Here is a 25,731-nt window from a genome sequence, read left to right as displayed (position 1 = left end):
TTGAATACAAACGCCCAGAAAAGCAAGTTTCTTTTTCATTTATAATATTTTCTGGCCTGAAAAAGAGCTAAACTTTGACAAAATAAGCTAAAAAAGATAATTTTTTTCAAAATACAAGCACTTGCTCTTAATTTAAAGAATAATCTGTTGGGAGTACAACTTTTTATGACTTCAATTATAAATCTCAAGGTTTTGTTCTTGTGTAATATTGTTACTAAACCCAAACTCTACCTTCCTGATGTAATAAATATTCCTGGGTTTGTAATTTAAATCTTGCTGCAATAAAATAATAATTAAGAAGTTGCATTGAATGCCTCTGGACGCCACACAAAGTACTTCTAATACAGTCGTAATCCTCTGTAGTAAACATAAGCAAGAGATTTAATCTAATTACGTCTCTACAGTAGCTAATGCTGATTAACTCTCCCAAGTCAGAAAATGCACAGAGGCGATTTTGTGGAGCTCTTGTAACCATTAACGCATATAAATTACACCTTTTCGATGACAATCAGAGAGAAACGGCGATGCAGCCAAATGGAGAAGTTTGAAATGGTTTCCTGCGCCTCCATATCTGGGCCCAGCAGTTAGCAGAAGCTTCCCGCCCCTCAGAAATGTAACATGACTGACGCCAATAAAGCAGAGAGAAAGCAATAAGAAGATAGCGAGGCATTTTCAGGTAACCATTTCCTCAGTTCGTTTTGTAATTAAGGAACGTGAGTTATCTGGAAGTGCCGAGGTCAAACTGAGGTCAAACTGAGGGCTTCGACACAGAAAAACTTTCTGACGTGTGAAGGGCAAATGAAATTCTATTTCTTTCAAATTCAATAATACTTTATTTATTCAGAGTGAGATTAAATAAAGACTTCCACACCAACAGGTGGCAGATTTAGGAAGATTAATCTGCTATTTTAAGCAAACAGGATGTATTAAGCTAAAAGCACCAGTGGATTTATTAAGAAAATAACTTGTGGAAGGGTCTGTTTCAAGTTTTGAAATCCTGCAACCTTTAGGCTGTTTTCACACCAGATACTCCAGTAGATTTGGTTCGATCAGAGTCCAAAATCTACTACATTTTCTGCTGCTGCAGTTCTCATTTTAGTGGTTGTAGGATTTTATTTTGTCTATGATCCATTTCTCCTGCTAGCACTAGGCTAACATGTGTACATTGTTTGTATTTACCCAGAATGCCCACTTCCTGCTTTTGGAGCCTCTGGTCTGCTTTCCATTCATATGTGCATTCAAACGGCAGCCAAGTTCACTTCAACCGAACTGAGACCGAGGTTTTTAGACGGACCAGAACTCAACTGCGCATTCACACGAACTGGACTTCATAGGAAAACGGTCCAGAATTTGATTAAAGCGGACTAAACAAACCTGGTCTGAATGCATCCTTAGAGACGGGCTAAAGCTGCTTCTGCAGAGGTCAAAATGCTGCTCCAGTCTGTAGATGCACTGCAAAAACACAAGATTTTACCAACCATTTTTGGTCTAGTTTGTAGTGCAAATATCTCAATACACAAAACTAATTTACAAATCACTTTTCAGTAAGATATAGGAGTTTGTTTCAAGTAAATAATTCTTTAATATTGATGAAAAAGTTCTAGTTTCACTGGCAGATTAATTAACTTACAACAAGGGAGAAATGTCACATTGTAAGTGAAATAATCTGTCAATAGATACTTTTTGTCAATATTAGATAATTATTATTTAAAACAAGCTCCTATATCTTACTGAAAAGTGACTTTAAGTTAGTTTTGTTTTATTTAAAATGTACTTTTCCACTAGAAACAGACCAAAATACTTGGAAAGATTTTGCATTTTTGCAGTGAAGGTGACAATATGCAATCACATGAATTTTACATTTAGGCAGCTTAATGCAGAAAATACATCGTCTATAAAGAATCAGCTAATGGACAAAAATGAACAGGAAAGCAGCAAGTCCAGAGTCTAAAAACCCAAAGAAAGCCTTTAAAGGACTTCAGAAAACCAGTGGAAAAGATTACAGTCAGGACAAATTAGCATAGATTAGCATAATTTGCAAACTCCAAGTTGACAAGATTCAAACTACTAAATATTTTAGTGAGTTGCATCGCCAGAAAAAGCATCTTAAAATTCGAATCGTCTTGCCAAAGTAAAAGCGAGCCACTCCCAACCTTTCACCTGGGGATGAACTGAGCTGCACATGAAAACACTGAAGTCTCTGCAAATCAGAGCAAGAGGCTCTGATTTGCTCTGACACACTTTGTTTCTGAAGCGCAAAGAAAAAACAAACAAAAAAACCTGAAGCTGTTGTGCAACAGGCTTCTTATGTGGGGTGAATTTCACCAAAAGAAGAAGAAGATGACATGATGTTGGCCGTGAAAACTTTTTGTTGTTTTTTTTCTCCGCAGCTCGTTGGAAACCTGAGCTAACGCAAGCTGAAAACATCTGGGCGACCAGAGATCAGTGACCTCTTACTAGAAACATGCACTGGGATAGAAATATGTTATTCCTCCTTTCTTCCCAGAGCAGAGGCTGTGAAATAACTCCAGATTGATGAGACCGCAAGCAAAGACGAAATCCAGAAGAAACACATAAGATTTTTTTATTGCCTATCTGTGGAGAATCATCAATAATTTCCAATAAAGCTTTAAATTCTTTTCCAGCTCTGCTCCGTTATTAGTAGCTAAGAAGCTCCATTCACAATCGTACATTGTTCCATAGGTTTTGAAACAAGGAGTCTGCAGGAAACGGCTGCAATTCTCAGAAGAATAAGCAACATGTTGCATCCAAACTTGCTGCATCTTTTCTTCTGTTTTCCTCTCTGTCTGGGGACACAGACGTACTCTGAAGCCAATAATCCCACCGCAGAAAAAACAGGAAAGTAAAATTTCTAGATGTGAATAAATTAAAATCAGAACAGATAACATAATCTACAACCACAAAATATTCCAGAATTGTTTACAGAAAAAGAAGGAATAAATCAATTTAAGAGGAGAAATACATTTTTTAAAACATGAATAAGTATGTCTATCGATCTGTGGAACAGTAAGTGCACAAAATTTAAGCAACGTACAAGCATAAATATATTTTAAAAGAGGCACAATTAATATTTCTAAATGCAGCTGAAACCAGATATTTGCACTGAATGAAAAACTTTTTATTTCTCAATGTTTGAAGTTAAATCAGACCAAACTTTTCTTGTTTTGGTTCACTTAAAATTACCAAAATTATTTACATTTGCTAAATGTCAGAAAACAAGAAAATAAAAAAGTAAACTTTTTACTTTTGTAGGTTTACAAAACTTTTGGTTGGTATCATGGACTCATGACCCGGGTCAAACCTCTTGGGTTTCCCTCCACAATAGTTTGTGGGATATTTGGCCCATTCTGCCTTCAAATTTAAAAAATAAATATGAAAATTTCTGAACTGCAAAATGTAAAAATTTGCAAGAAAAACAAATCTGAAATTTTGATATTAATCTCAGAAATTATTTTGAGGAAAAACTTGGAAATCTTTGAGTTTCTCTGAGCATGTGTCTAAATCTATAAACAGTTGTAAAAGCATTCTTGTTTTTTTTTTTTTGTTTTGATTTATTGATTTCTTTGAAATAAAGAAAGATTATTCCCCTAAGTTCCACACTCATCATCCACCCACTGAGCCTCGCCTGGCAGACGCTGAAGCGCTGAGGGCGCATATCTACTCTACACACATCAGTACAAAACACACACACACATCAAGCGAATGCCCACACTGAAAGCCTGCAGCGGTGCACAGAGCTCGTTCTCATTATATGCCTTAAATTCAGTGTCATCTTTCAAATCACTTCCTAGAGCTCTAATATGCAATTTTTCCTCCAGCAGGTCAAGCTGCAGCGCAAAGACTTGTCAGTCATCCTGATGAGCTGTCTGCCTTGAAACAGCCTGTGGCCTGAGGCGGCGGCAGCTGGAGAGCCACCACCACCGATCAGAGGGGGAAAGAGGACTCAGTAATCTGCTGTCTGTGAAAAGGCAACATTTGAGCGGGTTCTTCACTCATGTAAACATCTTTACATCATCAGAAAGAGGCAGTTCAGAGCCTCCGACGCGCTGCAGCTCAGAAAAAGTCATCCAACCCTGATGTGGATGGGAAAGAAAGGAAAAAGAAAGTAATCGACCTCATCAAAATCCCAACATGAGCTCTGCAGAAAGAGAGAAAAATGCCTCGAATAGTAAGTCCAGTGAGATTTTGTTCTTTTATTTGATCAAAACTTTACATTTGTTGTCATTTATGACCAATGTAAGGGGTTTTTAAACACAATAAATCAATAACCCATCCATCCATCCATCCATCCATTTTCTTTACACCCTTCTTCCCTAAATGGGGTCGGGAGGGTTGCTGGTTCCTCTCCAGCTGCGTCCCGGGTGAGAGGCGGGGTTCACCCTGACAGGTCGCCAGTCTGTTGCAGGGCAACACAAAGACATACAAGACTAACAACCGTGCACACACACACTCACACCTAGGGAGAATTTAGAGAAACCAATTAACCTGACAGTCATGTTTTTGGACTGTGGGAGGAACCCGCAGAACCCGGAGAGAACCCACCATGCACAGGGAGAACATGCAAACTCCATGCAGAAAGACCCCGGGCCGGGAATCGAACCCAGGACCTTCTTGCTGCAAGGCAACAGCTCTACCAACTGCGCCACTGTGCAGCCTATAAATCAATAACAACTTCTAAAAATAAAAAGCTTCCAAAAACAGCCCAATGCTTAAAAAACCAAGCCGTTTGCTTTTTTGCAATCAGTTAAAGTTTTTGGTGTCCGGAAAACGACCCGCTTCAAAAATCTTTGAAATATAAACGTCACAGATCAGCAGGCGGGAGCAGTTGGTTTTAGCCCCTTACCCAAGCCATCAGTCATCAGGTTTTGCCATAGTATTCACTGTACAATGGCTGCTGGAAAGTGTTTTATTTTTTTTTTTGGTTGACTTACCATTCAGAGTGGTAAGTTCTTGTTGGTTGTGCAGGACGTTCCACTAACGCTTTTCAAAGACGTACAGTTGTATATTTGCTCATCTGTTTGCAGCTATTTTCACATGCGACTGTAAACTCTCGTTATCTAAGAATGATTTTATGTAAAATACGTCATGGAACGTGTTTAGTCTAACATTTAAACTCTGCTAATGAAGCTGTTTGTCCTGCGGAGGAAAGCTGTGTTTTATCCTGTGTGCTTGCAGAGCTGAAAGCTGTCCAGTTCGATTTTTGAGGAAGCCTAACGAAACTCAAGGCACCTGATCAATGTGAATAAAAGCATCTCTCCTCTCCCCCAGCTCGCTGCCTGAGAGTGTCTGCTTTCATTCGCCCGCTCCTCTTTGATTTCCTCTGATGTGTTTCTGGCAGCGGCCGAGTGTCGACAGCACTCGGAGAATAAGCAGGTCATTTGCTGGATGTTATCTGACAGGCCGCAGAAGGCCCGTCCATCTCAAAGTTCAGCACGGCCGCCGCTGCCCGCTCCGCGCTGCCAGATAATGTGACAGAACAAGACAGCGATGAGCTGAGATGGCGGTTTAGACGCGCTGACTTTTACCGCAGACGCCTGACAGACGGGTCAAAAACAAACCCAGCTATTTCTGTTGCTTCTTGCACAAGGTTTTGTTTGTCATTTCTCTGGATAAAGCTGCACAACTGCGTGATTTATGGGAAAGCAAAAGGGCTAAAATGAAAATATTAAAGCCTTCACCTTTTTATTTCGGAATTAAATTCCTGTAAAGCAGGAAAATGTTACAATTTTACACAATATTACAGTAAGTTCTCCAACAATAAGACAATAAACCCATGACGGTGAATCACATTTATGGATTCCTTTAAATAAGAATAACAGGAATTTAAAAACTACAATTTCTGTTATGTTACCTTCCCGCTCTGCACAGATTTACTCCAGTTCATGTTGCTGCTGTAAATTAATAACACTGAACCACTAAATCTGGAGCATATTTTGCTTTACAATCTGTAAAACCAAACACAAAACGCTGTTTAACTGCTGTGCATTTCAAACCTCTTCATTATGCATGTAAATATGCACGCATAGCTTAAAGATTTATGCTTGTGGAGGTGAAAATCAGCTGCTTATGCATAAAGCAGAGTCTGTGATTTCAGCTCTCCAACTTGAAAAGCCCATACCATTTGAAAAATCCTTGTATAATTATATGTACACCTTCATATGTAAACCTTCATAGCTGCTCACAGAGACTTCGGTTCTACTTAAATATTCCTGCGTTTGCAAAAATGTGGAGCTGGTTAGTTTTAGGCATGGAGGTAGTTGGGAGTTCATGTTGAACCATTACATTTAGGAAAGCAGAGAGAAATCAGCACATAAATATGAGCTGAATGCAGTATAAAGACTATGTCACAAGAACAACAACGCTCTTCAGTGTAGAAGTTGTGGCTAAATCAATCAGACTTAAAGTTAGCCGCTTCTAATATCAGTTAGCATAGCCACCGATGACGGTCAATAAACGGTTTTCTTGTAAGAAGTTCTTTCTCCGCCTTAGCACATTAAGCAGTGAAAACACGAGGTTGATTGACAGCGCCAAGCCCCTCCTCTTGGCTCTGATTGGTTGTTTTAGACTGGGAGTGGTGAATTTCTTCAAACGGCAACAACAGCTTGAGATGGAGGTGGATCAGCTTGATCTTTTCAGATTATCTGTCTCATAACAAACTGTTACGACATGGCCACAGTTTTAACAAATATGTAAAGAAAATATATATTTTTAAATAAAAGTCATATATTGCAGCTTTAAAAGTGTTCCAGCTAACATAGTTGGATACAATTCCAATATGGCGATGTCCAAATAACCGCTGTTAAAGTCCCTCTTTAAAAATTTAAGATGTAATTTCCACAATATAAAGATCTACTTTAATTTGTTCAGTTTAGAGTTGCACATAAATTTACACTGTGTCTATTAAAATAAATATTTCCACATTTCAGCCATATTGGATCTCAAATTATCCAACTTTCCATCCATCCATCCATTCATTTTCTGTTCACCTTTGTCCCTAATGGGGTCAGGAGGGTTGCTGGTGTCTATCCCCAGGTAACTTTCCGGGCGAGAGGCAGGTACACCCTGGACAGGTCGCCAGTCTGTCGCAGGGCAACACAGAGACATACAGGACACACAACCATTCACACACACACTCACACCTAGGGAGAATTTAGAGAGACCAATTAACCTGACAGTCATGTTGTTGGACTGTGGGAGGAAGCTGGAGAACCCAGAGAGAACCCACCATGCACAGGGAGAACATGCAAACTTCATGCAGAAAGAGTTGGGAATCGAACCCAAGACCTTCTTGCTGCAAGGCAACAGCTCTACCAACTGCACCACTGTGCAGCCCGTCCAACTTTCCAATTGGGAGGGAATCCAGCTTAGAAGTCGGACTTTCCGAGTTCTGACTACAAATTGAACGCACCTTAACGTTATCAGACTAAACATACGAGAACTTACATTGTCAAGACTTATTTACAATTACATGATATAAATTTTTAAACATTTTTAATGTTCAATACCAATGAAAGCATGTCTTTCTGGAATAATTGAATTCAAAGATCAACAATAATGTCCTTAGCTGTAGTAAATAAAGTCCATTCAAACTGCAAACTGTGCACCAGAGAGATTGTGAAGACATTCTGTAGTTGGATTAACTTTTCTTCCCAAAGCTGCCAAAGTTCTGAAGTTGGAACAAAAACGTCCCCATGGCAAAGCGATGCTAATTTTGACTTATCGCAGCCTTTCTGGTCATAAATCGAAACATCTCCTTTTCATTTATCACCATCTGCAGCACATTATATGGATGAAATAAAACAGGTATTCAAAGAATTGGACAGACATTAACATTAGCCCTTTTCCTCAGTAAGGTATGTTTTAAACTCGTCTTGTCAGGGCTTTTCTCCTTGAAAAGCTGCTGCTGCAGTTTAAAATATCTGCAGTTTGTGCCAGATGTTTTATTTCTGGATCATTAACCAACAAGAAATCTGGCTTTTCAATCACATTTGGGATTAATCAGCCACAGGATTAGCAGTTTTTCTTCACTGACGGCAAACTGGAGGATTATTTTCTTCGGCAAATCCTTTTAAGGCATCTTTAAGGAAGTTTATGAACTCAATCTCATTTCTATCAGATGTATAAATAAACACATAAGGAGAGGATTTGGAAGCTTTCTGAAATTAAAATGTTAATTTTTTTCCCTCACTTTTTCATGAAACTCCTGAGCGTTAAATTCAATCTCCGCCATATTTGAAGTGCATGTATAACAGAAGGTTTCGTGTTTATATTTGGTTTTCTTTTCACACATTTGCAGATCATGAGGAATATAGTTTTTTATAACATTATACTCTAAATATACATTTCAATCTGCCAAGTAGAATAAGAGACGGAGTGCTTGGCTCCCTGTCTGAGGTCTACATGCTGTACTCACAGCAACCAGACTCGCTTACTATTAAGCAAATGGGGATGAATGATCTGTCAACTGCAATCCTCCTCCCTATGTGTCTCCCAATTACCTGCTCCGCCTGACCCGGTCCGGTTCATCGACACGCAGCCTGGCCAGAAAGGGCTTCAGAAATTAGCAAGTGAAATCTGATAGGGGGGATTTTCCACCTCACACACGTTTTTCCCCACAGAGAGCGCGAACGGACTCCAACTGTTCATGAAATAAGGCAGGAGGAGCGTTCCAGGGGGAGGGCGGTGTGTCAACCAAAATATTACAACTGGGAGGTTTTCAGGTGGAAACACCAAACTATAAAGTCTCCCAACTCAAAATGTTATAAAACTCCTCACAGATTCCAATGCAATCTTCCCCGATGTGAAAACATTACCGCGATTACATTTAAAGGTGACGTATTATGCTTCCTTGAACATGTTTTACATTAGGTCTATGTACTATAAAACAGGTTCATTACATTATTTTGCACAAAAACAAGATTTCAGTTTCTTATTATCTTAAATGCAAATAATTTGCTGCTGGCCACGCCCCCCCAACTCAACATTTATACTTATAGATGAACATGGCTGCAATTATACAATCATACAATTGTCTTTTCCAGCAGCCATTGTACTGCACATACAGAAGCAGCTGACCAAATGCAGTGGAACTCATCTTGGGTTGCTAAGTAACAGGCTGGGATTCATAGGGTTGCTATGTAACAAGGTAGTGCCTGCTTACTGGTAAAGTTACATTCGAAAGGTTTTTGAAATGGCTTATTTTCCTGACACCAAAACAAAATTAACTTATTGCCAAAAACAGAAAGTGGAGCAACAGCTTTAAAAAAGCAGAACATAATTTTATGATCTCAAAAAATTCCAGAACAGGTAAGAAACAAAGTCAGTCTGAAAAAAATTTAAACAAATCAATTTTCTTTTTCATTATTCTGTATTGTACAGGCCAGTTAAACACATTAGAATATTATTTAAAATCCCATTTATTTCAGGAACTTTATCACTGACATTATGTAGATTAGTTACACTTGTGAAATCTGGGCTAAACTAAAGGTACATGTAATACCTGATAAACTTAGTTATTTTCTAAAAGGGCTAATATGAACGCATATTCTAATTTACTGAATCATATTGTGCCATAAAAGTATTAGGATTTATGCCTTTTTGTCTTTATCTTATGTAAGCATTGGGAATAAAGAATTGTGTTGACAAGAAGGAAAAGCTCTCTGGGACATAATTAAATCTGGGCTCAGACCAAACATTTAATCAGCTTGGCCGCCCTCTGAATGTGGCTCCGGTTATGTTTTTATACCAAATTCCTGGCCACAACATATTAACCGTAGGTGTTGACTGCAGCTTTGCAATGTCTGATGAATAAAACAGCAAAATAAAGCCAAGAGGAAAAGCCAAGAGAAACATGGGGATGAGTTTTTGTCTCTAGCAGACATGTTAAGATATCTTTGTGGTTTGTTGACTGAATATGGCAGAATGGAAACAGAAACGCTTTATCAGGTCTTTATCTGCTGCTAATAAGGTCAATGTTTGGTTGGATTATCTATCTTTTTTTATCTTATCATGACATTCATCATGACCAGAAGAACAACAATGAGCCAACAAGTGGGTAGATATTATTCTTTTTAATGTTAGAGATAAGGAAAGGAGGTAAGTCTTTGGAAAGGAGCCACTGCCTCTTATTCCATCTAAATCAGTCAGCTGAGCTGGTTCATGAATCTGCTTACGACGCTTCCTGATCAGCTCCACTTCAGTGCATTTAAAATGTCTCAACTGTGAAATTCCAAGAAAGGTTGTTGTTTTTTTTGGGGGGGCGGAGGTTATTTTCACAGAGTATAAATTTACTATTGGTACATCAAATGTGATGTCAGGAAGAGTTTAGTCAGTGTAAATAATTCAAGAAATGAGAAGAAGGATGGAGGAACAGACGAAGCACCTTATTCTTGAACACTTGTTTCAAGATAAATGGTTATATATTGTCATCCATCTATATGGCAATCTATTATGCTTCCTAGAACAGGTTAGGATTGGTCTAATGGCTGCACAAAACATGTTTTAGTCTCGTCAGTTCTGCCTATTTTTAGGTTCACACTCGCAAGTAAAAATGGCTGAAAACAGATACACAACTACATAATCGTACTTCTTTGAAAAGCAGAAGTGGAGCTTCGTGCACAACCAACAAACATGCAGCAAGTGGTTTCTGAATTGTAAGTCTACAACAAAACATTTGTCTTTTCCAGCAGTCACTGTACAGCTCATACGGCGGTAAAATTAGCTGACCAAACGAGGTGGAGCTCTGCTTGGGTTGCTAGGTAACGGTGCATTGTGACTCGATAATTGTGAGGTTTTTGAAACAACTCGGTTTCCAACCAAAAGACCATAAGTTATTGCTAAAAAAAACAGCTTAGTGGATTTTTAAAGCGTTTGGACTGTTTTTAGAAGCAATAGAGACCAAAATAAAAATGTGCAAAATGTAAAATTTTCTTAATAGTTCCCCTTTAATGTGTCTAATGGCTTATTTCACTCGGTTGCATAAGTGTACACAGCACCTTTAAATTTTTTAAAACAACTTGTGATGCTTTAATATTCAGTTGAAAAGGATCATAAGAATCTGTTTAGTATTTTTGGACAAACTGATTAATAAGGAGATTTTCTACTGAATTTGAACAGTAGAAAAAAAAATTATATATATGTAAATTCATATATATATATATATATATATATATATATATATATATATATATATATATATATAGATATAGATAGATAGATAGATAGATAGATAGATAGATAGACAGGCTTAATTAGTCCTCTGAGGGCATTGCTCTTTCAGAAGCCCTTTTTTACTGTGTAGCCCAGTTAATGAGTAATTGGTCACTAAATTAATTCAACATGATTAATCTGATTACTTAAGGCTGTTCTAAAATGAACTCATAAGTTAATTTTAGTTTTCGTTTTAATGGAAAAGTCACAATAAAGGTAAAAAAAACAAACTTGATGCACCATATTTTTTCCATCACTAAAGCCTTGAATTTTAACAGGCATGTGTCGACTTTTAAATTTTATTGTATCAGTTTCTATTTATGAATAGATTAAATGTGTAAATATTTACCGTTGCGTGAATGAGTGGTCATTAATGCTGAGTCAGTCAACCTGCTTTGAATAAATGAAAAAGCTCTTAGGAACATCCCAGTGAATTCACAGTTTCCATGTGGCTCAAGAATTGATTTTGGAAATCCAATAGTCGGCCCTCCTTCTCTCTCATTACCACAGAATCAGGCTTCATTGATATTCATGGTGAAGTATTATGAGAATATAAATCGTTTAATCTAAAACTTTTCATTGAACCCTGTCAAGAGTCAGACCCTTTCCTCCAATCTGTGGGCAGCTGGACGAAATGACAGATTAGAAATTACTCTCTGTTGTGAATCAGCAGTTTCTGATGGGTCATTTGCATGTAAAAAGACTGTCAATTTACTGACACGGCAATTTTTCAAAGTTTAAGGTCCGACTTCAACCTGAACACACACAATTCTCAGCGTAGGTTGGTACTTTGTCTCCACAATGACATGAAAATGTAGTTTTTCTTACACTTTTCTTTTTATCAGATGTGAAGGCTGGGTTGCAGGTAAAAGCTAAGCGTCTTTGCATATTTACTAAATCTAAAACAAGACTGAACGTTCATGTGTGCAGTTTGGTGAGAAGACTCTATATTTTCCCGGAAGCAAACTAAAATCGGTTTGGATTCTTTGTAAAGAACCGATTTGGAAGACTAGAGCTCTAATGGTGCTGCTCTGAAAAGCAAACAGGTCCAACTTAAACGCTGCCACATGTCACAGAAATTTGCTTTATGTGGGAGTTGAAAGGAATAACCAACAGAAATGGCACGCAGATTACCTAAATGACTTGACAGTTTATTTCCACGGCATTAAGGAACAATAAAAACAACCTTTAATTTAAGTTTGAAGCTGCAAACTGAACTTTCCCCAAGTTTTAGCATCTTGGGATCTGATTAGTTGATCAGATTCACCACTCAGATACCTGTGTCTGATCAACGGTGATCAATAGTAGCTTTATTGGTCCTACTGAAAATATATTAAATAAGAAAACAGCTTAGCTCAAATTAATCAGAAAAGAAAGTTCAATAAATCTCTTTTAATACTTACAACTGAATTAGATTTGGTTCTTTTTGATTCCATTAGATTTCACTTATTAATCTGATTGGTTCAGTTCGATTCTTATTCATCTTAATTGATGAAATTGATTCAATTATGTTAGTTTTCATTCAACGATTGTATTTTTTCCTCTTTAATCTTTTCATTTAAATTTGGCTCAAGTCAGTTTAATTCTACTTTTTTTCCCAATTTAGGTAGATTCTTAAGTTTGATTGATTTATTTATTTTTTTAAATTTAATCTATGTGGTCTGATTCAGTTCAATTAATTTCAACTTCAGCTCATTTTGATTTTGTTCAGTTTGGTTCAGTTTATTCCATTCAATCTGATTCAGTTCAGCTCTAATTTGTTCCGTTTTATTACATGTAAACATACATGTAATAAAAGGCTAAATATCCGTTTTAGCTAGCAGATAAAAGCCACTTTAGCGAAGCTAACTTCACTAATTCGGCAGCAAGTATTGCAGTAAATATCACTGGTAATTATCTTACTCAAAAACTGAAACCAAGTAGTAGTTGTAATGCACTTGTATTGTTTGTAAGTTAGATGGGAACAAATGAGAGCGAGTTCTAAGCTTGTGGCTTCTTCGCTGTTGTCATAGCAACTCCATAGCAACTGACACGGCAGTTAGTGGCAGTTATGTCCGGATTCCAAGGTGCCAAGATGGCTGTAAGCTACAGAGATCCAGGAAGTGACGTCACATGAGAACTATCTAATTCAGTGCATTTAAATTTAGCTTAACTCAAATAAACTTTAATTACAAAATGTTAACAAAATAATAGTTTCTACATGAAAAGTTCTACCTTTACACACCCAGAGATAATTATTATGTTTTTGATGTTTTAGTGACGTCCAACAGTTTAATTAAAAAAGATTCAAACTTTATTATTTTTTTATGAAGACTTTTTGAAGCTTTGGTGAAATTTACATGCAGGTCTGTTACTTTGGTTCACTTCAAATAGCCACAGAAGAAAGACCAATAGGGCTTTAATTAGACCTGATCCAAAGGTAATTACTTCAAACAGCCATTTGAGCTGACAGATACTCTGATAGCGCTGAATGGAGTGTGAGAGTTGGATACGGTGTTACATTTTTATCTTTTATCTCGGCTGAACTGCAGACCGAGAGCGGGGGCAGCCAGATGCCTTCAGGGAACGCTCCCAGTTCAATATTTCATCCTGATGGGGCCCAGCGATGTTGGAGGGGTCAGCGCTAAAGAGCGATGGGAGAGCGGAGAAAGAATAGAGTAACACCAGGTGAACATAATGTCTGTGGGAAAGAGGGAAGAGGATGAAAAGAAGTGCAGAGAAAGAGTCCAGGGTTAAATGAGGAAAGTAATTCAAAGGATGCAGCAGAGAAAACAACAGAGCTGCATTTGACCTGCCTCTCAGTAACATTCACCCATTTACATTCAATTTACTGAATTCATATGCGTCAATGTTGCCTCCAAAAAGAAAAGTTTGTTCTTTTCTTCTTGTGTGTGTGATGACTAATTTGAGTGGAGAAATAAGCAGAATTTAAATTGTATCAAAGCAGTCAGATGATTAGAGCTTTTCTGGTCTGAAAGGTTGCTATGCAAAGTAGAAATCAGGTAAACAAGGATAATCATCAGGTAGAAAGCAGAGCTTAGTCAGACGGTATAACTGAAAAACTCAGAGTGTAAACAGTAAAATAGCTCGTTAGCAGCCTATTTAAACCGTTGGAGGTGTTTGGAGCGTATATGCAAATTTCATGAATTTTAAAGAACTGATTTTCTTTCTCTTCTGCTGAATGCAGACTATAATATACTCTTTTTACTATTATCTACATAGAGTGCCAGTCTGGCCTTCACTGGGTGCAGAGCTTTCTGCTGAGTTATTAAAGCCATTATACCGCACATAATTGCACACTTGAGAATGCAATGCCCTGATAGATGTAGCCTGTAGCAGCAGTAACACTGGCAGGAGGCAGCATTATGATGAGCTACAGAACTAGTTGGCAGACAAAATTAAACATCCTTAAAGGTGCAGCATGTAACTTTTATTTTACAAAATAATTTTTTTAAAACATATTTGTGTAAACTGTCAGAATGCTGTGACAGATAGTCTATGAAAATATAAATTTCCTCCACTGCTGTGTCCAAAAGTAACCAATCAGATCCAAGAGGCGTGTCCTAGTGCTGTCAAACAACTCACGTACTCGCTGCTACATGTGCTAATGGCGAAGAAACAACTTACGGTTACAGAAAAACAGCTCATCATGCTAACCAGCCTTAGCATTCATGAACCAGCTGTAGCTCAGTAGACAGAAAGCTGGAAGGTGTGACATACACAAAAATGATTTACAGCGCCAAGAATGGATGTATTTTTTACTCTACACCAAATGATATAATCCAATGAAATTAGTATTTTGTATTTATTCAGGTCATATTTATTGTATGTCAAAATCTTTTTATGGTCAGTACTGTTAAAGTCCAAATGTAATGACAAAAAACAGAAAAAAAGAATAGGGTGATTGTTATGTTGTAGGAAAAATGCCACAGTCTGACAGAGTTGAATCCAGTGAATTCAATACTTTTGATTCTAACATACATGCACTTCAAAAACATAAGATTTGATGTTTCACAAGTTCTACATCTCATTTTCTGACCTATTTAACATGCATCAATATGAAAACATGCTTGGAAAGAATGGAAACAGCCAACAGACTCAGAAACTGTCTGTGGCGGAGGTCAATAACCACTTTTTAACCAGATTATATATTTTATATTGGGGATAAATTGATGTCTGAAATGATAGTTGAGTAGTTTGGGAGGCTGCACTTTGGGATGATGACAGAGAAAAGTATGGCTTATTGCAGAGGGTTCAACTTGAACAAAAAGCCCAAAATATCACATTAACATCACCAAGCTGAACATTTTACAGTCTTAAAACCTGTGAATATGTTAAACGTGTAAATATACATATACCTATGTAATGCCTGAATTCCAGTTTAATTAGGTAAAGTCAAACACCCTGGGACCAGTTTAAACTTATAATGGTGTTTCCATTGAAAATAACTAAGTTAGACTAGAGGGCTTGGATTTTCTGCTCCATTCAACAATCTCATTATAGAGGAAGGAGAAACTTTCTCCACTCCTTCTTGAACTTTGTGACCATTCTACTATCAAGCCACTTCTACCACTTTTTGGTAGATTTTTATTGTCTGGGTTTTTCCAAACAACCTTGACAGAAATTTCACAAGTTTTCTTGATATCTCTAATTTCTGACTGTTTTTTTTTTTTTTGCTCTGGTGTTTCTGTTACACTGAGGACATCGCTGTTGCAAAAAGCCTGCATCCCAAAGGCTGAAGGAGCGCTTCTTTGAAAAAACACTGAGGTGGCGCTGTCTAAATCTATCAACACCAAGTCATAACCATATGACAGCCTGTCAGTGGGAGTTGAGCGACTGTGCAGTAAGTCCCCTATCTTCATCAGTCATTCGGGTTTGGGCTGACAGACTACCTATCACCAGTGCCAGATTGTATCACAGAGGCATCAGAGGTTGGTGAGGCAAGCAAATTGGGCTCAGGAGAGAGATCTTTCACTGTGCGGCGAACCTCGTTAGACCCGGTGACATGACCACAACGTCTTTAACACTGCATTACAGAAGCGCTGCCAAGGTGTTCCCAAAAAACAGATTTGAGGAATGGCTCTGGAAGGGGAAGAAATAAATACCTGCCAAACCTCACACTCTGCTAATAATGCTTTTATTTGCTTTATGCTAACCCTAATTATTCTTCTAATTCTTTTTTTTACTAATTTTAAGTCATTTTAAATTCACAGTTTGCACAATTTTGTACTTCCATTTGTGTTTCTACTGCTTTTAAAAACATCCAGATGTTTTTGGCAATAAGTTAATGTCTGAAAAATGAGCCGTTTCAATAACATTCGGAATATAACGTCACAAGTTAGCAGACACTGCCGTTGCCTAGCCACCTCATAAAGCCCAGCCCGTTACCTAGCAACTGAGGCAGAGTTCCAGCACATTTGGTCAGCTGTTTTTTTTTATAGCTGTATGCGCTGTGTAATAGCTGCTATAAAAGACAAACGTTTTGTTGTGGACTTATCAACTAGAAACTACTTGCTGAATTCTTGTTGGTTACGCAGGAGGCGCTACTTCTGCTTTTCAAAAATGAATGGCTGTATAACTGCGCATCTGTTTGTAGCCATTTTCACATGCGAGAGTAAACGTTGAATTATGGGGTGTGGCTTGCATTTGGCTTGGGGAATATATAGCTTCTATATTCCATGTAAATACAGGCACACACTTGTCTGTTTTGGAGTTTATGGTGTTCTCAAAATACCAAACCAATGACCGGTTCTTGCACCATCTCCATGCATAATTTCCCAGGCAGTTTAAGAATTCAAACCACCGACTTTCAGCCTTGTTTCCTTAATTCCATCTCTACTTCCACCCTCACATGGGGCCTCTGTAGCGTAAATGATTTATGGGAGACCCTTGTTCGAGTTCTCTCTGCACACAGGGGACATATTTATGTAATCTCAGGAAGTATCACTGCAGAGAAACGGGGCGGACGCGAAGACCTCGCGCCACTGGCGTTAAGGAGAGCAAGTCCCAGATGGACTCATCCAGATAATGATTTAGTCTTGGGAGTCTGTCCCTTGTAAATCCAGGCGTCGACCTCGACTCCGTGCAGGAAGACGGTGTTAATATTCCACCCCTGGGTGCAATGTGCATTTGTTTGGGGAAACATTAGGGAAACAACGGTGCTGCAGGTGCAAGAAGATTCATGGAGTCGAACCCCAGATGGTTCTGCTTGGCATGTTGCCCAGAGTAAACTCTGACACAAACCAAAAAAATTCCTGTGGGATCGAAGTCAGGCGCTGGGAATGTATGGGGAAACACCAAGACATCTGCGTTAAGTGCCAGTTCTCTCCATTAAACAAACATGTTGACTGCAAAAACTCACCAATAATTTTGTTCTAGTTTCTAACTCAGAAATAAGACAAAACTAACTGAAAAGTAACTTTTCAGGAAGGTACGGTTGTTTTGAGTCAATAGTTCCTTAATATTCATGAAAGCGTTGTAGTTCAACTGGCAGATTTTTTCACTTATAACACGGGAAAAATATCTTGTTATAAATGAAACAATCTACCAACAGAACAACCAATTTTTCATCAATAAAAATAAATTATTGACTAAAGCAATCTCCTATGTGTTGCTGAAAAGTTACTTTTAAGTCAGTTTTGTCTTATTTCAAGTGTTCTAAGATACTTAATCTTAATTCAGCTTCATCTCATAAATTATTTACACACACAAACACTTTTTAATATACATATCTACAGGTCACTTAAATTACACAATTTAAACGTAGCAAATAATTTTGCTCTAGTTTCTAGCGCAAATGTTTTGCTACACTTGGAAAAGACAAAACAAAAATATTTATTTATGAATCATTTATTTAGAATAATTTATTTAACTTAAATAAATAAATAAACACATACATCATTTATTTTAATTTTTTTATGTGTATTAAATTGATTAATTTTGGACTTGAGTACGAATTTCGTACCACAGACAAGCAAAGGTGATATGACAATAAAAAACATCCTTGAATATTTGCACTAAAAACAAGACTAAAATTACTTGGTAAAAGTTTGTGTTTTTGCAGTGTTTAAACTGTTACAAACACAAACGTTGGTTAAAATTTAACCGAAAATACAACAAATAAGAAAAGCTCAGAATCAGAATTCCCCAGTAATACAGAATAATGACAGGACGAAAACACTCCATTCATATTCCAGTGCTTCAAAACATTTTATAGGATTACTGAGATTATTTGGACATGTCAAACAATACCTTTTGGGTCTGAAACCACCCGACCGCAAAAGGCGTAAAAGTGAATAATTTTCATACTTTGGGTTTAAAACTCCTGAAGCAGTGATAAATTAACCAGACTAGTTGTTTGCTTTAATTATTGCCTGCTTTGACAGATGGTTTGTTTCTCAGAACCATCTGTGAAGAGTGAAGACATCTTGATTTGTAATGGTGTCGATATTTACAGCTGCTGACAGCTGGAAATAGAAACACTTTTAACAAAAACCAAGCAGGTGAGAGACGGGTAGAGGCTCCAGTTTTATGTCCGATATTAAAAGTTCGATTTGAGACAAAATATAATCTAATGCGTTTTGACAGATTTGTAAATGTTCTTTTATCAATTGGATCAATCATGTAGCACTTGAGCCATTGCAGACATTTGTTGAGAGAGAAAGCAGCAGTAGGCTAGATTGATTTTAAGACTGTGACTTGCATCAAAATATTTATTTCAAGGTATAAAAATGGGCCAGACCTGAACTCATTTTTAAATATTGTAATTGTGTTTTATTCGGTAGTTTTAAATACATTGTTTTATATCTCTTTTTGATCATTTTATTGTATTTATTGTTGATCTTAACTCTTAAACCATTTCAACTAACTGTTAAGGCTGCAGTATGCAACTTTTATATAAATTATTTTTTACATATTTGATAAAACTATCCCCATGTTGTGATAGTATAGTAGGAGACAATCAGTGAAAAACAAATTGTGCTCTTCTGTTTTCTCCCAGTGCTAATCAGAAACAACCAATCAGATCCAGGAGGCGGGTCTTAGCGCTGTTAATCATGCTGAGCTCCCACTCGTGTCATGAATGCTACACTAGCTAGCAAGGCCACAGATGATGTCAGACTAACTGGTTTTCCAATCTTTAGCAGATTGAACAGAGAATACATGAGCATGATTGACAGCGCTAAGAACCTCCCCCTGGCTCTGATTGGTTGTTTCCAGTTGGAAGCGGTGCATTTCTGCAACTTTAAAGGTGGTTGTTATGAATTAGCTAATGCTATAAACGTTGTGATGCAGACATTAGATTATCTTGATCTATGGTTCTTGCCTCTGTATCTATCAAATAAGTAAATAAACAAAAAATTTATAAAATCTATTGAGAGATCATTCTTTAAAAGACCAAAACGGTGAAAGTGAAATATTTTGAGCTTGAGTCTGGACTCTGCAGGCTTAAAATCACATTTTTCAGTTTAACATTGTTTAATCTGAAAATAAAAATATTATGGCGTTAGTAAAACCACGGATTGTGTGTTGTGTGTGTTATAGACAACTTTATGTTAAATTTTATGTAATTTCTATTTGGATGGTTGTTATTTTGCTCTTGTCTCTTTCTATAGCTATCTTTTACATTCCTGAAATCATCAGAAATTATTCAAAAAACATGTTTACAGACATATTCTGTACAATTCAACTGAAAAATGACAAAAATATCCATTAATCTGCTTAGATAGATTTGCACACATTTAAACTTAAACATCATTATTTCACCTTTTGACTGATTTTATAACTGTAGTTGCCACTATGGACATATTTTTCACTCACTAACTTCCACTTTCCTTTGTTTCTCTCACCTTTTTCCAGAACACCGCCATCTTGATTGAACCCCCACAACTCAGATCTCACATCTTCCTTTCGTTTCAGCAGATATTTTAAATCTTTATCACCGCCTCATGAGGGTTTCTCGCAGGTGGGTCTTGCCACAGAACATGACAGGTGTTTGTTGTGCATTACTGTTTTTATGTCAAACATTTGTTTTGTAGTTTTCACCACCCTGACGTTGAGTAATGCAGGAGATCGTTGCCACACGTAGAGCCCAAACGGTAACCAACAGAAGTTCCTGCAGCGTTTCGGTGTTACTGTCAGCCTCTTCTCCGTCTTTTTTAATAGAAATGTTTGCAGTACTATTGTTTTAAAATATGTCCACAAATATAAATGGGATTTCTTTGTTGCCACTCTGCAGACTGCAGCCGTGGTTAAAGCTAACAAATAACAAATGTGAGGATGATCCTCCCAGGACAGGTGAACTTGATTTCAGGTTAATCAGAGTCACTATAATTGACGGGAACTAGAGATGACCAAAGGCTAAAACTGTGTTAAATCTTCTGGAATAACGTAGATAATATATGGTAGTACACATTTTTCTTATAACTAACTTGCATGTTCAGCTAAAGCAAAAGGTAAGCCCAAATATTTTAATTCAACTGAAAAGAAACCAATATCTCCAAATAAAATCAGCTTTAAACATATTTACATGCTTTCTTCTGTTATTTTAATAAAAAAAGGAGATAAAAAGCAATGGAAACTGTTTTTAGAGGTTCATTCACACCAGTCCTGTTTAGTCTGCTTTAATTGAAATCTAGTTCTTTTGTCTAGAAAGTTTGGTTCGTTTTGCGAAGGTGTAAAAAACTGAAGGGGACCAAAAAACTGAACTCTGGTCCACATGAAAACCTCGCTCTCTGTTCGGTTGGAGTGAACTCTGGTGCGGTTTCAATTACATGCTTAACTTTTAAAATATAATCTCCAGTTGCAATATTTGTGGAAACTTTTTAAAAGTTGCATATTTTCCAGAAAATATGGAAACATAAGTTTCTATATTTTAAAATGGAAACTTAGGGAACATCATAAGTAGCTGCGTTACAAATCAGAGCAGAGCTTTGTTGACATCCCACTCCTGTTGTAAAAATCCATTAAATAAGAATCACACGTGAAGAAGTTTGTTCCAGCGATGTCGTTAAAAGAACATCCCATGCCATCGTCATCCTGCCACTTCCTGTCGTCGTCATCGTCATTTCCAGCAGTAGTAATGTCTGATTGTTGATCACGACTCATGATGCAGTTCACTCTATTGCAGTTTTGCAAAATACACAAATTTTGAAACAGACGGGAAATCACCTCATCCCAGCACAAAAACTTTAATTGAAGAAGTTTTTTTTTTTTTTAATAATTTCCATTTCATATTTCCAATTTGCACAGTTGTACTGTAAATTGAAACGCAGCTATTGAGGGAACAAGAAATCACTGGACATCTATCTTGCTGAAGCGTCGTTCTATTTTCTTCTTTAGTCAAGGAATCCTCCTTTGTTTTACTTCGACTAATGCGACAGGCTTTAAGTCTTTCTTTATCGGCCACAAATGTTTACCCGGCTCCCTTTCATGTTAGGAACTTCCTCCTCAGTCGTGCATGTCACCATCGGGGTTTAATTTAGGTGGATTTTAAAAAATAAAACATCTGTTATTTTACTGCCTGACCTCATACAAGCCTCACAGCAATTTTATATACATTTTACATCTTGAGAAAATTAAAATATTAGAAACATGCAGATGAATTCTGAGTGAAACGAAGTAAAAAGTCTGATTTAATGGTTTTTCAGTTTGTTGTCTCGGTTTTTAAGACCTGACTGTAAAGTACAGCGTATTGTTTTTAGGTTAATTCAATTTAATCGAGAGTCTAATGGTCTCCTTAGGATTAGAGGGAGTCTACAAACCGCACTAATGTGCAGTAAAGTGCCTCAGCCCCGAGGATCTTTACCTCAGCCAGGCTGTGTCAGCATTATTATGATCATCGGCTCAACATTTGGACTCAAGCGTCCTCTGAAAACTTCTGCCAGTTTTGTAGCCGTCTGCAGTTTGTTCAGGTGACTTTCCCCCACAGATTTGTCAAACCGAGAGGTGACAAATTCAATTAACCTCAAATCTCAAACACATCATAAAGGCTCAATCCGTTCATCATTGAAATCCTGATTTTTATTTTTATTTATTTTTATTCCCCCTCTCCAAATCAAGCCAAAATCTAAAACACGTCCTGCTGTTTTTAACTGCAACGTTCTGTCTTGAATTCCCAAATTGAGTAGTAATTCCTCTTTTAAGATGAGCACATGGGCAGTTAAAGTTGAAATATTTTGTTGTCGCCTCAAAGAACCCGAAGCACATGGCAGCAGCGTCAAATCAGAAACAGATTGTGGGCGTCTAATGTTTCTCTCTCCCATTTTAACCACACACACACACACACACACACACACACACAAAAAAATCACAGAAACAGTCTTTTTGTTTCAGACCTCCGTAAACGATCACACTGCGGTGGATATTTCACAGAATTTAAACACGAAGATGAGCGCTGGGATTCGTCAGCTTGCATCTTATTGTTCCAGTTCAGAGGGTTAAAAAGCCCTGCAGCCTAAAGTGAATTATCAGGGGCCGCTGCGCAGTCGTGTTGGACAGAAATGCAGTCCGCTCCAGCAGGTGTGACCCGCTGGAAGGTAATCGGCTGGCGCTGTGGTGGTCTGCAGCTTTGATCATCCCCCGTCGTTCTGTCAGCTCACATGCTTCCCCTCAGGAACACAATTTACAGTCTATTACTGAAGATGTTTACGGCACACGGGTAAATCTGGAAACCAGACCCGAGCAACTGCAGCTATTTATCGTTTGAAAGTCAGCAGAAAAAAGTAGGAACAGTATTGACCTTTGGTAAAAATGTCACAATCATTCCAGGCGCCATGATGGACGTCGGAAATGAGGGATGTTTGAACAGAGCGACTCAAATTGTCTATATGTTATAGACAAGTTGTTTCTGCCAGTTTATTCATGGCTTCTACTTGTTGGAGTCGAGCTAATTTGTCTGTAAACGTTTCACCTGGTTGGGGCTCAGAGACGGAGGGTTGGAAACAGCCAGCTTAGAAACCGACCCGTAGCTCCTCCCTCCTGAATCACAGACTGCCTGAATTCACACCACATGATTTAGTCATAAACAGTGTTTCTCTTTACACTGGAGCAGCATTAAACGTACAAGATGAGATGCTAGCCAGGCTACATGACAGTGCAGCATTGTCTCCATGGTTACTTATGGCTAAACCCGTACCCTTTCCATAATGCGATGTTTGATATCTTTCTAAAAATATTTACTTTTAAAGTACATGAAGGTTAATTTCCTTACCGTCGTAAAAAGTGTTCGCTGAAAATCCGTGATTACGCCAAGGGATGACAGTCATTATGATTGACTGCTATTCATCGCCGCTGTATCTTTCTTCATTAAACGTTGTAAAATAAAATAACAAGTTTGGTTTGCATCTTTGGGCAGTTGACCACACAGCACCAGATGACCATTTTCAAAGTGAAATCCAATAAATAAAAGCAATATTAGGCTACAGATGCCTTAGCTTTAAAGGGGCGCTCTGATTGTTTGAACGTCTGTCATGGCGGAGTGGGCGGAGCTCTGGAGAGCGTGATGTCACTTGCAAAGGGTCAATTAGGGCCAGACAAAAAAATAAAACAAACAAATAAAAGTACTTGAATGAAGTCATAATATTACAAAAATAAAATCATAGTATTACGAGGATAAAGTCTCCTTATGACTTCAGTCTTGTAATAACAGCGCAAGGCATTCTGGGTAAACACAACCAAAACAAATGCTAATGCTAGAGTGAGAAACGGCTTCAGTTTTCACTCCACAAATTTGTTTTTTGTTTTATTATTTTAAGGAAGTTATGAATCACCTTAAACTGCTGCTGCGCCTGTTATTCAGCAGGCTGTTGCTAGGTAACCAAAGAATGAGTGAGTTGCTAGGTAACCAGAGAGTGAGTTAGTAGATTCCACCAACTTTGCTTCTTGCTTAATTTCCACCCAAGACCAAATTTTGTTACAAGTAGATTTTAAGCAGCTTGTTTTAAGTCAATAATTCCTCCAAATTTATTTTTAAAAAGAAATAGCATCTGGTAGATTATTTAACTTATAAAAAGGTATTTTTCTCATGTAAGTGAAATAATCTGCCAGCAGAACTCATACTTTTTCATCAGTATTAAGGAATTGTTGACTTAAAACAAATCTAATATCTTGCTGAAATGTTCCTTGTAAGTTTTGTCATATTTCAGGTGTATTAAGATGTTTTCACTAAAAAGTAGACCAAAAAAACTCACTCTTCTCTCTTTCTTGTTGCCAAACCCTGAATCCTACAGTAGAAATGAACCGCTTTCATCATCAGCAAACACCAGAAATGAAACCACTGTATGTCACCGTATAAATCCTAACTTTCAGAGTCACATTGAAGCCTCAATTTGCCTTCCTGCATCACTAAACTAATCTAAGTACAGTGACTCAGAGGTGAATGGGCTCCAGCTGTCAGTCAACCAACATTGTTTATACTCAAAAAACACATTAAAGCTTTTCTCAAACAGACAAAAGAGCCATTTGACTTGCCATGTTATGTGCTTTGTCAAGGAGCACGTTTCCATTAAAGCCAGTGACAGTAACACTGACTGGGCTGCGAAGGAGTCGGGAGTCAGGAGAGAGGCCGGCGTGTCACAGGACTACAAAGCAATTTCCCACCGTGCAGATCTGAGCACAGAATCGATGAATCACATTCCTGATTACTCTGCGGGGGGAAATGGAGTTTGTATTGTTTCTCTGAGACAAATGTAGGTTCCATGTGGGATTGATCTTATTTTCAGGACCAAAGAAAGACAACTCAAAACCCCCCCACACACACACACACACACACACACAGACACACACAGACAGATCGCATCCGTCTAACACCCGGCTCTTTTAAGCTGAAACCACTTTTCCTCCTTTCACTTTTCTCTTTCATTACACTCTCAAACTCTCCTGTTCCCGGTCCTCTTCCCCCTGGTTTCCCCTCATTCTCCTCTTCGCTGTGCTTCAATTCTTTCAAGGTGGCAATTTCAATAAGTGTTCTGCGACTGAATCAATTGAAAGTTGCAGAGCAATTCTAGATGTTCTTCAAAGCCCACTCTCCTATTTTTCTCCTTTTCTGCAAAACCGGCCACTGTAAATATGCCAGACACAAAACTTTACCGAATATTTTTAATCTAGTTTCAAATATCTTGAACACTTGAAAACAGACAAAACTAACTCAAAGGTGGCTTGTTTTAAGTGAATATTTCCTTAATATTGATGAAAAATACCACTTCCATTGGCAGATTATTTCACCTATAACAAGACATGTTTTCCTACATCATAAGAGAAATAATCTGTCAGTGAACTAGTATTTGTCATCAATATAAAGGAGTTATTTGCTTAAAACAAGCTTCTATATGTTGCTGAAATGTTACTTCCAAGTTGGAATAAGGCAAAACTAATTTACTTGCATTAAAAATTTAGGCCAGAAATCCTCAGTAAGTCTGAGTTTTAAAGCAACGATGCAATGAAAAAACACAAAATGCACATTAATTTATGATAGTTGTTTTGTCTGTCTGTTTTTTTCCAGAACAA

At 37.6% G+C, this 25,731-nt stretch overlaps 1 protein-coding gene and 1 long non-coding RNA gene across 4 annotated transcripts in view; one reads left to right on the top strand and one right to left on the bottom strand.

Annotated features, from left to right (window-relative positions):
- Window positions 1-25,731, bottom strand: part of znf385d (zinc finger protein 385D) — a 141,135-nt gene that overhangs the window by 45,884 nt on the left and 69,520 nt on the right. The window lies entirely within an intron of this gene.
- LOC122831275 overlaps window positions 1-25,731 on the top strand; it is a 43,226-nt gene that overhangs the window by 12,646 nt on the left and 4,849 nt on the right. Inside the window, exons 2-3 of the long non-coding RNA XR_006370666.1 lie at window positions 3,840-4,189; window positions 20,086-20,191. This is a non-coding gene — a long non-coding RNA (uncharacterized LOC122831275). The remainder of the gene's footprint in view (window positions 1-3,839; window positions 4,190-20,085; window positions 20,192-25,731) is intronic.

This window comes from Gambusia affinis, linkage group LG05 (assembly GCF_019740435.1).
Source record: "Gambusia affinis linkage group LG05, SWU_Gaff_1.0, whole genome shotgun sequence".
In the NCBI taxonomy this organism is placed as follows: Eukaryota; Metazoa; Chordata; class Actinopteri; order Cyprinodontiformes; family Poeciliidae; genus Gambusia; species Gambusia affinis.
The sequence above is the reverse complement of the archived record's forward strand: the minus strand, read 5'-3'. Positions and strand labels throughout refer to the sequence as shown.